Source organism: Asterias amurensis, chromosome 1 (genome assembly GCF_032118995.1).
Source record: "Asterias amurensis chromosome 1, ASM3211899v1".
Lineage (NCBI taxonomy): Eukaryota > Metazoa > Echinodermata > Asteroidea > Forcipulatida > Asteriidae > Asterias > Asterias amurensis.
This window is the reverse complement of record NC_092648.1, coordinates 30,886,474-30,898,488: the sequence shown is the minus strand read 5'-3', so window position 1 is coordinate 30,898,488 and position 12,015 is coordinate 30,886,474. Positions and strand designations below refer to the sequence as shown.

The window sequence follows — 12,015 nt, the reverse complement described above, 5'->3', positions numbered from 1 at the left end:
GTGTCAAGTGATCAAAAGGTCATAGAAAGTACACAGAAAAACCAAGGTTGACAAAGGACTGAGTTTTTATTTTTTTTATTTACAGTACACCAACAAATGTGGTATCGGCACTGTTCCATTATATGCCCAATACTGTTTTCTTTATATGAAATGATATCCATTTTGCCTCCAAGAATTTTGTTTGCATTTATAAATAAGCCCCTATACCATGGGCCATTTTGGTTGGCAAACAGTTTGCAACAGCTAAAACTAATTTTTTAAATTTTATTATCTGCTCATATTGTTTTACTTGTACTTCCTATGAGTAATAAACAAAATAAATATATGTTATAATACTGTATTATATTTTATTTCATCATAGAAAAGCAGAAAAAATCATCAAATTACAGTCATGGCAACTTTAGTCATCACAATACCCGGATTTTGAGATGAGCTCACTTCACCCCTTTTTAGGCAACTTAATACACTGCAAATACCATCTCTGTTAAAGGCACTGGACACTAATGTTAATTACTCAAAACAATTGCTAGCATAAAAACTTACTTGACGATGAGCAATCGACAGCTGTTTATAGTATACAAAATTGTGAGAAACGGCTCCCTCTGAAGCAACATTTTTTTTTATAGAAAGAAATAAGTTTTCACTAAAATATTTGAATTGAATTCGAGACCTGAGCTTGTGTCTCAAATTCAAGCATCTGACAGCACACAACTTGTGCGACAAGGATGTTTTTTCCTTCAATTATTCTCTGGCAACTGCGAGAAACGATTTGAGCCCAAATTTTCACGCAGGTTTGTTATTTTTGTGCATTGTTAAGATACACCAAGTGAGTAGACTGGTCTTTAAGAATTACCAATATTGGAAAGGCTAGGACCATACTAAGGAAACAGTCAAACATCAACGTCCCTACTCTGTAACCAACTAACCCCTATTGATAATATAATAATAGACTCAAAATCTTCATTTCATCTGCGTTTTTATTATTATCTTGCTTATTTCAACTAAAGCTATATAACACCATTAGCTCTTGAAAAGTAATTGAAAAACTCAAGACTGCAGCTGTAATACCCTCCTTTGTGGAAGTTGCAGAACTTGTCAGGTGTTATTGAGTCAGTATTCAATGTACATGTACTGTCGATGTCCCAATGCTTCAGGTATTATTGAGTCAGTATACATGTACTGTCGATGTCCCAATGCTTCAGGTATTATTGAGTCAGTATACATGTACTGTCGATGTCCCAATGCTTCAGGTATTATTGAGTCAGTAAACATGTACTGTCGATGTCCCAATGCTTAAGGTATAATATTTTATTGAGTCGGTAATGTATACATGTACATGTACTGTCGATGTCCCAATGCTTAAGGTATTATATTTTATTGAGTCGGTAATGTATACATGTACTGTCGATGTCCCAATGCTTAAGGTATTATTAAGTCAGTATACATGTACTGTCGATGTCCCAATGCTTCAGGTATTATTGAGTCAGTATACATGTACTGTCGATGTCCCAATGCTTAATCTCTGACCTCGGGTCAGCATTCTAGTGCAAAAATTTAAGCCTTATTATTATGGACTGCCCTCCTTTGTGGGTTTTGGCTTACCCCCCCCCCCCCTCAACCAAACCAATAAATATCTCAATGAAAAGTGGATCTCTTTATGGGTATAATTCCTAGTATGTATACAGTTGTACCAAACGATGAAATGAATGAAGTCTTTGCACCAACAGAGGGCAGCATTAGGTGTAGGTGTCTGAAGCAGTCTTTTCCAAATAATCCATGACAACTTGAGTTATAGGTTGTCATTCATTGTCCTGCTTAGAATAACTCTTCATTTATCTTGAAAAGAAAGAAACAGTTGTGGGGAGTCGCCTCTCACAGGGCCCTTAAAACAGGCCATTCAAAATTAGGGTTTTAAAACAAGAGAAGAGGAAATCAAAAAGATGAAAGATGACCATTGATAATTGAGAAAGCTGTCGGGAAAAAATAATTATTTGTGTAAAAGCTGGGGGCCGTGCTTCTACACCCTTGATATTTTTGACGGAATGTTTAACTATAGAGGGTTTAACATGATGCTTGTTAAGCAAATAATCAGTTGAAAGCACCTCTGATGTCTATGTAAAGTGTCATGGAAAAGATTAAGAGTTTACTCACTTAATTGGTGCACTTGATATTGCGTTTCCGTAAGATTGTTGGTAAATACTGGTTGATTGAGTCACATTTACCTTTACTGAGAATGTATGCAGATTTCTGATGTTACACTGCCCGTACGATTCCAACGTATCAAATTTTATAAGATTCTTTTAAGGTTCTTGTATGATTCTTATAAGAGAGTCAGAATCATACAAGAATCCTACAAGAATAGACCACGGTTAGTCTTAAATCTGTCATCTTTAATTACATGCAGGCAAGTTGATGTCTGCTTGGATCCTCCACATGTACCATACAGTGAATCTAGGGTGCTAACCCTATAGGGCTGTGCCTCACTCATCGTGTCAGTGGTGATCACTCTTCTATTGGAACATGCGATATGGGAATAAAACGAGCCACCTTCTCCAACCCTGCCCTGCCCCCCCCCCCCCCCCCCCCCCCGGTGTGCAAAGAATTACTGAACCCTCTGCTCATCTCGCTTGATGGAATCTAAGTCTATTTAAAATTGTGTCGCACTGTGCTTCCTGCATGGCCACGCTTATCATGGCCATCCCTCCAAAACCCCTCACTGCAACCCCTGCAGTCAAAGTCAATGTCTAGCGTGCGACCTTGAACATTCTACCCCCCCCCCCCCATAGCCTACTCTGCGACCATACTTTTAATCTTGCAGGGTGTATACTTATGTATGTAACCCCTATACCCCCCCCCCCCACATTGAGTATGTGCACAGCATCGTATTCATGTCTTCTGCATCTGGAGATAGATACGGATACGCTCCACTGAACGAGGTTGATGCATTTGCCTGTGATTTTCACTCAGCCCTTCTCTTGATTAAGGCCCTTCATCATCGGGCTGTCATCTCTCATTTCGTATGGTCGCCAAAGAAGACGAAAAATATAAAAGACAGAAAGAAGAAAAAACGGGGAAGAAAAAAAACCCCACCGTATATATACTCGACTAAGATCCGAATCTACAAACGTTGTCACTGACGGAACGCATTTTTTGTTGTGATGAAGTTAGGGACGTCTTTCCAGGTCGTGGCAGCTAGACAACCTTGACGAGTAGATGCTGCAATTGTTTGTGCTCCAGTTTCTCCTGGAGTGATTTAATGATCTAGTCGTTGGGTAAATTCTGAGTACACGAACACTTATGCTGTAAGTTTCCCCTTGACCTGGCTTCTAATTAAACCTTTTGAGATGTGTATGTTTTTTAATGACGGTGATCTAGTTTGTCTTCCTCATTTTCGAAATGGACATGCTCAAATTTTGTTATGTTTTTATTTGATTTCAGAGGTGTGGAGTAATTGGTGTTTCCTGTTGGTACGTGAAAATTGAAGTTTGTACGTTTGCGAGTCTAATAATTTTGGGCGAGTGGTAAGGGATAGGGGATGGCTGATACAAAACAATGCAGAACAATGTTTCTTGCTAGATGTTGTATAGTACTTGTGTTCTACAATAACCTTTTAAATGAAAAAATTTCATTATCGTAAACGTCATGCAGCTATCAGTATAGCGGTGTGATTGTCTACATGTATATGTTCAACAGGAGGGTTTATTTGAATAGCAAGTGTTGGGACATAATGCAATGTATGCATTCAGCACCTAGAAAGACTCCCTCTGAAGTATTCTCTATGTGATGAATGTACATGTCTTGACTGTATTGCCTGCAGTGTCACACAAGCAAGGTGGTGTATCACTAAGAGAATGCCAGATTGTGCTTAAGTATACATGTATTCTTAAGGGAGCTTAGTGCAAGAGGGACAGATTTTGTATCACATTTGTTATTGTTTTTTTACTCTCTTTCTCTCCAGGGTTTTCTATCGGGTAATCTCAAATGGGAGGAGTTAGGGTCTTATTTTATGCATATGTTGAGATACACCGATTGAGGAGACTGGTCTTTGACAATTACCAATAGTGTCCACTAACTTTAGAACCATTATACACTTTCGGTACAGAAAAAAAAAAAAAAAAAGTTCACAGATTTACAAATAATTTACAGGGTTTACAGAAGGTAATGGTGAAAGACTTCTCTTGAAATATTAGTCCATGAAATGCTTTACTTTTTGAGAAAACAGTATAACAATTTAAATTCTCGCTAGCGAGAAATTACGGATTTATTTTAAACACATGTCATGACACGGCGAAACACGCGGAAACAAGAGTGGGTTTTCCCATTATTTTCTCCCGACTCCGATGACCGAGCGAGCCTAAATTTTCACAGGTTTGTTATTTTATATATAAGTTGTGATACACAAAGTGTGGGACTTGGACATTACTGTTTACCGAAAGTGTATAATGGCTTTAACAGCATTTCTTTTAAGGTTTTTAAGATGGTAATTTTGGTTTTTACCCATATACACCGATGTGTGTTAGCACTGGATACTCAGTACTTCCTCAAGTTCTGTAAAAAAATCACATGCATAGTACTCGGGTGGGATTCAAACCCACAACCTTTGCAATTCTAGAGCATTGTCTTACCAACTAAACTTAGGTCAAACAAAATATATTATGCAGTTTGGCCACCGAAACTTATGCCATATTTCTGTGAATAATCCATACTGACCGAGATTCTAGTTGTAGCCATGATGTTGCCGGAATGAATTTTTAACATTGTATCATAAATTCATTGATGTAAGAAATACATGTCCGGATCAATTATTTAATGAACTTTTTATCTTGGGGCTTGCCTTTAGGCCCCTGTATGTATCTAATTTTACCAAAAACAACTTCCAGATGCATATTTAGTGAGTAAAAACTGCATACTTTTGTATTCTTTCCTTTTCTTTTTAGATTGGGGCTTTTAAGTCTTTAATTGATCTTCCAACAGACCTTTTTGAAACCATAGCTTTTGGCTTGGGCTCTGACTTAGGCCACGTTCACTAGTTTGCAACCCTGTACCGAAAGCACATGTTTTTTAACAAACTAAACAACAAACCTTAAGCCGAGTTTGCTAGTTAGGCCACGTTCGCCAGTTTGAAACCCTGTATCTAAGCGCATGTTTTTTAACAAACTAAACAACAAACCCTAAGCCACAATTGCTAGTTAATCCACGTTCGCCAGTTTGAAACCCTGTATCTAAGCGCATGTTTTTTAACAAACTAAACGACGAACCCTAAGCCACGTTCGCCAGTTAGGCCACGTTCGCCAGTTTGAAACCCTGTATCTAAGCGCATGTTTTTTAACAAACTAAACGACGAACCCTAAGCCACGTTTGCTAGTTAATCCACGTTCGCCAGTTTGAAACCCTGTATCTAAGCGCATGTTTTTTAACAAACTAAACGACGAACCCTAAGCCACGTTTGCTAGTTAGGCCACGTTCGCCAGTTTGAAACCCTGTATCTAAGCGCATGTTTTTAAACAAATTTAATGTTGAACCCTAAGCTGGAGCCCAAGCCACGGTATCAAAAAGGTAGAGTTAGACCCTGGAGGTGTTTGGTGTTGGAATGGCTTACTTAATGACTTGAGGTGAAACTCTTTCTAAATGCCAAAGCAATAGGCCTTGGATGTCGCCATGCTTTTTCCCCATGTAATTCCAATGAGTATTTCAAGTTGCAGTGGGACATGCCCGTGCATATATTTTTTGTTGAGGCCTAGTGGGTAGGATTTCATCCACAGGCAAAATAGAATAACAGTTTGTGTAAAGTTTAGACCCACGGATACCCTAATCTTGTATCAGGAATTGCCAAATGCCTGTGCCCAGTATCAAATGTATTCTCCACTGCAGCGTATGTTGTTGATTTACGACTGAGTTGACGTGTCAAGGAAATAGATATCGCTCAGTTTTAATGAGTTTCCGCCATTTCTAGAGCCAACAGTTTGAACAAATTGTTTTCGTGAAGATTGAGCGGGTCCTGGACAATAAATTTGTTCCCTGAGTAGAGCCTTTAGGGAATGTGTTTCTGATATATTTACCAACATACCGATGTCAGAGGAACAGCTTTGGGTTCTAAATATCAAGACGGGTGTGACTGTGTGTTGTGTTCCAAAAAGGTTTTGTTTATCATTGGGGAAAATAAAACTTGGAACAACTAACTTAGGAGCAACACCCCGCAGAAATACAATTTTTAATATGAAACAATTTAGACTTGAGCGTCATGAAATATGAAGTAGAAAACAATTTTTAACCAAAAAGCAAAAATTTCCATCAACTAAACTGAGATGCTTTAAGATGAGGACAGTTTAACTTGAATAGCGCCCTCTTGTGACGGTTTCATGCCCTTATCTGACAAAAGAGAAACATGCCAGTGTTATTTCATGGAGTTGCTAAGCTCAAAAATTGACCTAGCACACTCAAAATGTGTACCTGCAGATGCAGGTTAAAGACTGTTTTATTGATAATGTAAAACATGACTGAAGTGGTGCCTCTGTAAATTATGCCTCAACAACTTTTCAATTTTGCTCTGGAAAAACACAGAATGGGTATGAGTTATAAGAACAATAAAAGATAAACATTCCCTTTAAACTCAAACAATTTTGGCAAGTGTTGTATAAGGCCAAATTCAAGCCCTACACATCTTAATTTATTCTGCCTTTTCAGCTTCTTTTGTTCTCTTATTTTCAGGGTTTTTGTTGTTGCAAAGGTTTGAATGTGTGTAGAAGAAAAACTTGTTTTCTCCTTTCTTGCTATCTTTCACTGTTTTTCTCAAGCACAAAGGGATCTCAAAGTGATGCAAGGCCCATATAAGAATTGTCTCATATTACTATTATTAACAAAACATTCCCACATAAAAGCTGTCTTTTTAAATCTTCACTGGCTCTCAATATCTTCTAGATTCATCTATAAACTCTTGTTCATTGTTTTCAAATCACTTAATGGGCAAGCACCTACTTACATCCTGGACATGCTCAAAGTCTACAAACCATCTCGACCTTCTTAGCCTTCAACCTGGAAACAAATAGCTTCTTGAAGAAATCAAATCTCATCGCACCTGGGGGACAGATCTTTTTTCTGTTGCAGCACCACATCTCTGGAATCAACTACCTCTTCACATCAAAACATCCACTTTCCATTCACTCTTTCAAAACATCTCTCAAAACACACCTCATGTCGATAGATCCAGTCTTTTGTATTTAAACTGTTTTAATAGTTGTTTTTGTTTTTTTGTTTAGTTTGTCTTTGTGATATCGCCCTGAGCACTAATTTGGATATGTACGCTTTATACAACTTTGTTGTTATTTTTAGTCCTATGATGTTTCCATGGTATTTGAACCTTCTGTAATACCATGTTTCTGTAATATAGATTAATGCTTAGTTTTTCCCCTCTGTTGATCACCAGCAATTTTTGTCATCAGCGGAATTTTGATTCAATAAGTAGCAGCAAAATAACCCCCTTGTTCAACTCTTCCATGGTTTTCCACTCATATTTCAGGAGGTTTACCACTTCTGGTTTTCGCATACTGGTGACCCAATTGTGTTGTGATGTCTGCCTATGTTACTTAAAGGCACTGGACCTCAGCTTTGTTAATTGTTGAAGACCAGTATTCTCACTTGGTGTATCTCAACACATGCATTAAATAACAAACCTGTGAAAATTTGAGCTCATTTTGTCGTCGAAGTTGCGAGATAATAATGAAAGAGAAAACAACTTGTCACACGAAGTTGTGTGCTTTCAGATACTTGATTTCGAGACCTCAAATTCTAAATCTGAGGTCTCGAAATCAAATTCTAGGAAAATTACTTCTTTCTCGAAAACTACGTCACTTCAGACGGAGCCGTTTCTCACAATGTTTTAATAACCGTATTTATAACGCGCCTTTTGCCAAAGGATACAAAGCGCCAGGTATTATTGCTACAAGGAGTGGGGCGAATTTTGAGATATAAGACCTAATCCTTAAGCACCATGTAATGGTTTACAAGGTGCTCTGGCGCAATATGCTGCCAATCCAGCCAGGAACACCGGGGCGAACCCCTTCTCTTTTCGATAAGTGCACTGGGTTCTTTTACATGCGTTTACACAACACATGGGACCAACGGCTTTACGTCCCATCCGAAGGACGAAGCAATGGTTATGTGTCTTGCTTAAGGACACAAGTGTCACGGCTGGGGATTCAAACCCACACTCAGCTGATCAGAAACACCAGAGTTTGAATTCGGTCCTCTTAACCGCTCGGCCACGACACTCCCACAAGAACTTTGTTACCAAGTAAGGTTTTATGCTAATAATTATTTTGAGTGATTACCAGTAGTGTCCACTGCCTTTAAAGGCACTGGAACAGTTTTGGTAATTGTCGAAGACCAGTATTCTCACTTGGTGTATTCCAACATATGCATAAAATAACAAACGTGTGGAAATTTGGGCTCAATCGGTCATCGATTTGCAAGAGAATAATGAAAGAAAAAACACCCTTGTCGCATTATTTTGTGTGCTCTCAGATGCATTAAAAAAGGCATTAGCTGAAGTCTTTTGTTATTTGAGTGAGAAATTACCACTTTCTCAAAAACTACATGACTTCAGAGGGAAGTTTTTGTGCCAAGGAGTAATTACCAATAGTGGCCAGTGCCTTTAAAGCATGTCAAAACATCAAACTTGGTTTCTTGTTGAGGGTTCACGCTTTCTTTCCTCTCTGGTTTTTAAATTTTGAATGTTGGAAGTTTTAGTCATCAGTGAGAACCTTGGTATTTACAGAGGTATAAGAATGATCATGTCAGGAAACTTAACATCCATTTCCATTAAAATCAGAAAATGTGTCCAGTTTGATAGAAGTTCACTACAATCCAAGGCCCATAGTTTGGCTCCAACGATCATGAGACGCCCAAAGGAAATGCATTGAGCAACTTTTCCTGTTAGGGAAATTGTTTAAGTAATTATGACAGTCTATATATTCTCTTTTACATTTATGTGTTCTGTGGTAACATTTAAGCATTCATTTGTGTACCTAACTAAGAATTGATGTCGGTAAAACCAGGGATTAAAATTGAAACAACTAATTGAAAAAACCTATCTTATGGTTTCTGACTGGCACCCCCGAACAAAGATATTGACTAATTGGGAGACCGCCAACATAGGGCTGGGTAGCTCAGTTGGATGAGTGTTATATGTTAATCTGGATGTCATGTGTACAAGTCCTGCTCTAGTCATTTTGTATTTGTTCAGTCCAAACTACAAATAGTTTTTGAGAAAATAATCTCAGGAGACGATCATCATTTTAAACATGTACAGCGTATTTACACGACATTCATGGAAAGATTGCTGTGTGATTTTCACTTTTTTTGTCTCTCAAAAACTTGACAACTTTAAAAGCTGAAACTTCTACAGATAAATTATATTTAATACAAACATCTTCATTCACAGTGAGTAGGGATTCATGTCATGGCCAAAAACTTGATCTACTAAAGGTATCAAAACCTTTAACCTGCACAAGCATTTCTCTTGACTGAATTTTAATACAGCAATGAAGATCAGAGTGGAGATGATTGACATAGACTCGTTGGATAATTACCAATGGAAAAAAACCTGGCTGAAACAAAGGTTTCTATACATAACTAGCCTTTTTGTGCTGCGTGCGTGGTGAGGATTTAATTACCCAAGTGATAGGGTCAAAAGTTGACTAATCTAAAGGCCATGTGTGCGTTTTGTTTTTAATTTATCATTTTCAGCTCCTTTTTTAGCCTTTTCTTTTGTTACAAATTGGATGACAAAATGTATTTAATTACATTTCTTTTGTGCATGACATACATTTGCATAATTCTGCCTATAAAAATGATGTGTATGCTATTGAACTTTGAGGGTGCATTCATATTTTTCTATACTGTCTGTCACTGGAAGTGGGTTTTTTGTAATGACACTATAGCCAATAGGTTTTTGGGGAAAATAGAAAATGTATTTAACTGTCACCTGTTCAAAAACCTATAGGGTTAATTAATTATTAAATTAAAAAAAAAGAAAATACTGGTATGCGTTTCCTTGGTTGATCAGCTCATTTCCTTTTTATTTTATTTTTTTATTTTTTAGATTTCAGTGCCATAGAAAACTCATAACTGCCACAATTATTTGTGTACTATTTTTGGGGTGGTTTGGGTGTTATATTGTTTAGATTTCAGTGCCATAGAAAACTCATAACTGCCACAATTATTTGTGTACTATTTTTGGGGTGGTTTGGGTGTTATATTAATTAGATTTCAGTGCCATAGAAAACTCATAACTGCCACAATTATTTGTGTACTATTTTTGGGGTGGTTTGGGTGTTTGTTTGTTTGTTTGGTTGGTTGTTGTTTGTTTGTTTGCTTGAACCTAAAATATGCAAGGTACAAAATGTTGTCCCAGCAGTAGGTCACAGTGTGACGCCAATGAAATTAGTTCCCACGTGGAATTTAACTTTCTAATAATAATGGTAGAAAAACTTAAAACTTTCACATTCAGTTTGCACATTATGTTGCTTATGACATTCTGTCGCACACACTTTCATTTCATTTATCTGCAAGGTACATTACAATTTTGTTCACATCCGTAGCCTTTCTCTTTCGGTCACTCTGAAAGAATGAAGTAGAGCTATAATAAAAATGCAAAGCAGTTTATGTAGACAAATGACGTGATAGTTATACAATTCTACGTTTTAAATTTTAAAGGCAGTGGACACTATTGGTAATTACTCAAAATAATTATTAGCACAAAACCTTACTTGGTAACGAGTAATGGGAAGAGGTTGATGGTATAAAACATTGCAAGAATCGGCTCCCTCTGAAGTGGAGTAGTTTTCGAGAAAGAAGTAATTTTCCACAAATTCGATTTTGAGACCTCAGATATAGAAATTGAGGTCTCAAAATCAAGCATCTGAAAGCACACAAATCCCTTAGACAAGGGTGTTTTTTCTTCCATTATTATCTCGCAACTTCGACGACCAATTGAGCTCAAATTTTCACTGGTTTGTTATTTTATGCATATGTTGAGATACAGCAAGCGGGAAGACTAGTCTTTGACAATTACCAAAGGTGTCCAGTGTCTTTAAGATCAGGCTTTTAGTTAATTTTGTTTTCTTCTTTATTTGTTCTTCTTCCCAGGAAGGAACCATCGTTGATGTGACTTCTACTGGGAGCCATCGGTCGATAGAATTCCAAACAGCAGGAGCTGTAAAATCATTAAGTTTGGACCCGACGGGACAGTGGGTATGTATGATCATAAAACAGTTTGAATATTTTTAACTGTTAATTTTAGATATTTTTTTGGTAATGGAAACCAAGGATGCCTCAAAAGTGAACTGAATCACTGTAGCTCGTAAGCCTGAGGAAACCTGTAAACAAGGATGTTGCTGTATAAACTTTTAAAACAATGAGATTAAGCCTGAGGAAACCTGTAAACAAGGATGTTGCTGTATAAACTTTTAAAACAATGAGATTAACAGGTAACCCCTAGTACTCTCTTCTATGATGTTCTGGGCTCATCTATTGCACTACCAATTCATTTCATAAATATTAGTATACAAACCCTAACTAGGTTTTAAGTATGAGGACTTGTGTTCCATTGGCTGTAGTAACATTAATGGGAGTAAGACTATTGTAGAGATTCTAGCCTATTCTGAAACTCTGTGGTTCTCTGGAAAAAGGAAAATTACCTGAATATTATGAGGCTTTCTCTAACTATTGACTAAATATGATAATCCACAATCTTGCTACATTATTTTCAGCATGGAGCACAATAAAAGTTAGCCCTGGCGGCCTTACACTTTCGTTTTGTACTACAGTGACGTCCTGGACATCAGGGTACATTTCTGGGGCGGAAATTTTTTACAGCTTCATAACTCAAATCTTACCTGCAAGAAAGCACCAATTTCAACAGATTCACATTCCATAGCAGCATATGTTTTTCTGCGGTGGGTTTTGATCGTCATATATTCTTCACAAATCCGTCATTTTCATGAAATAATGCAGCTC

General features: G+C 37.4%; 1 protein-coding gene across 2 annotated transcripts in view; it reads left to right on the top strand.

The window, feature by feature from the left end:
• The window catches only part of LOC139936551 (vitamin D3 receptor B-like), a 272,855-nt gene that overhangs the window by 37,393 nt on the left and 223,447 nt on the right, over nucleotides 1-12,015 (top strand). Inside the window, exons 1-2 of one of the 2 annotated variants that reach the window (XM_071931408.1) lie at nucleotides 3,446-3,487; nucleotides 11,146-11,250. The gene's annotated coding sequence lies outside the window, so the exon portion shown is untranslated. Of the gene's footprint in view, nucleotides 1-3,445; nucleotides 3,488-11,145; nucleotides 11,251-12,015 lie in introns of those variants that run through there. The other variant, XM_071931399.1, reaches the window with a different exon arrangement.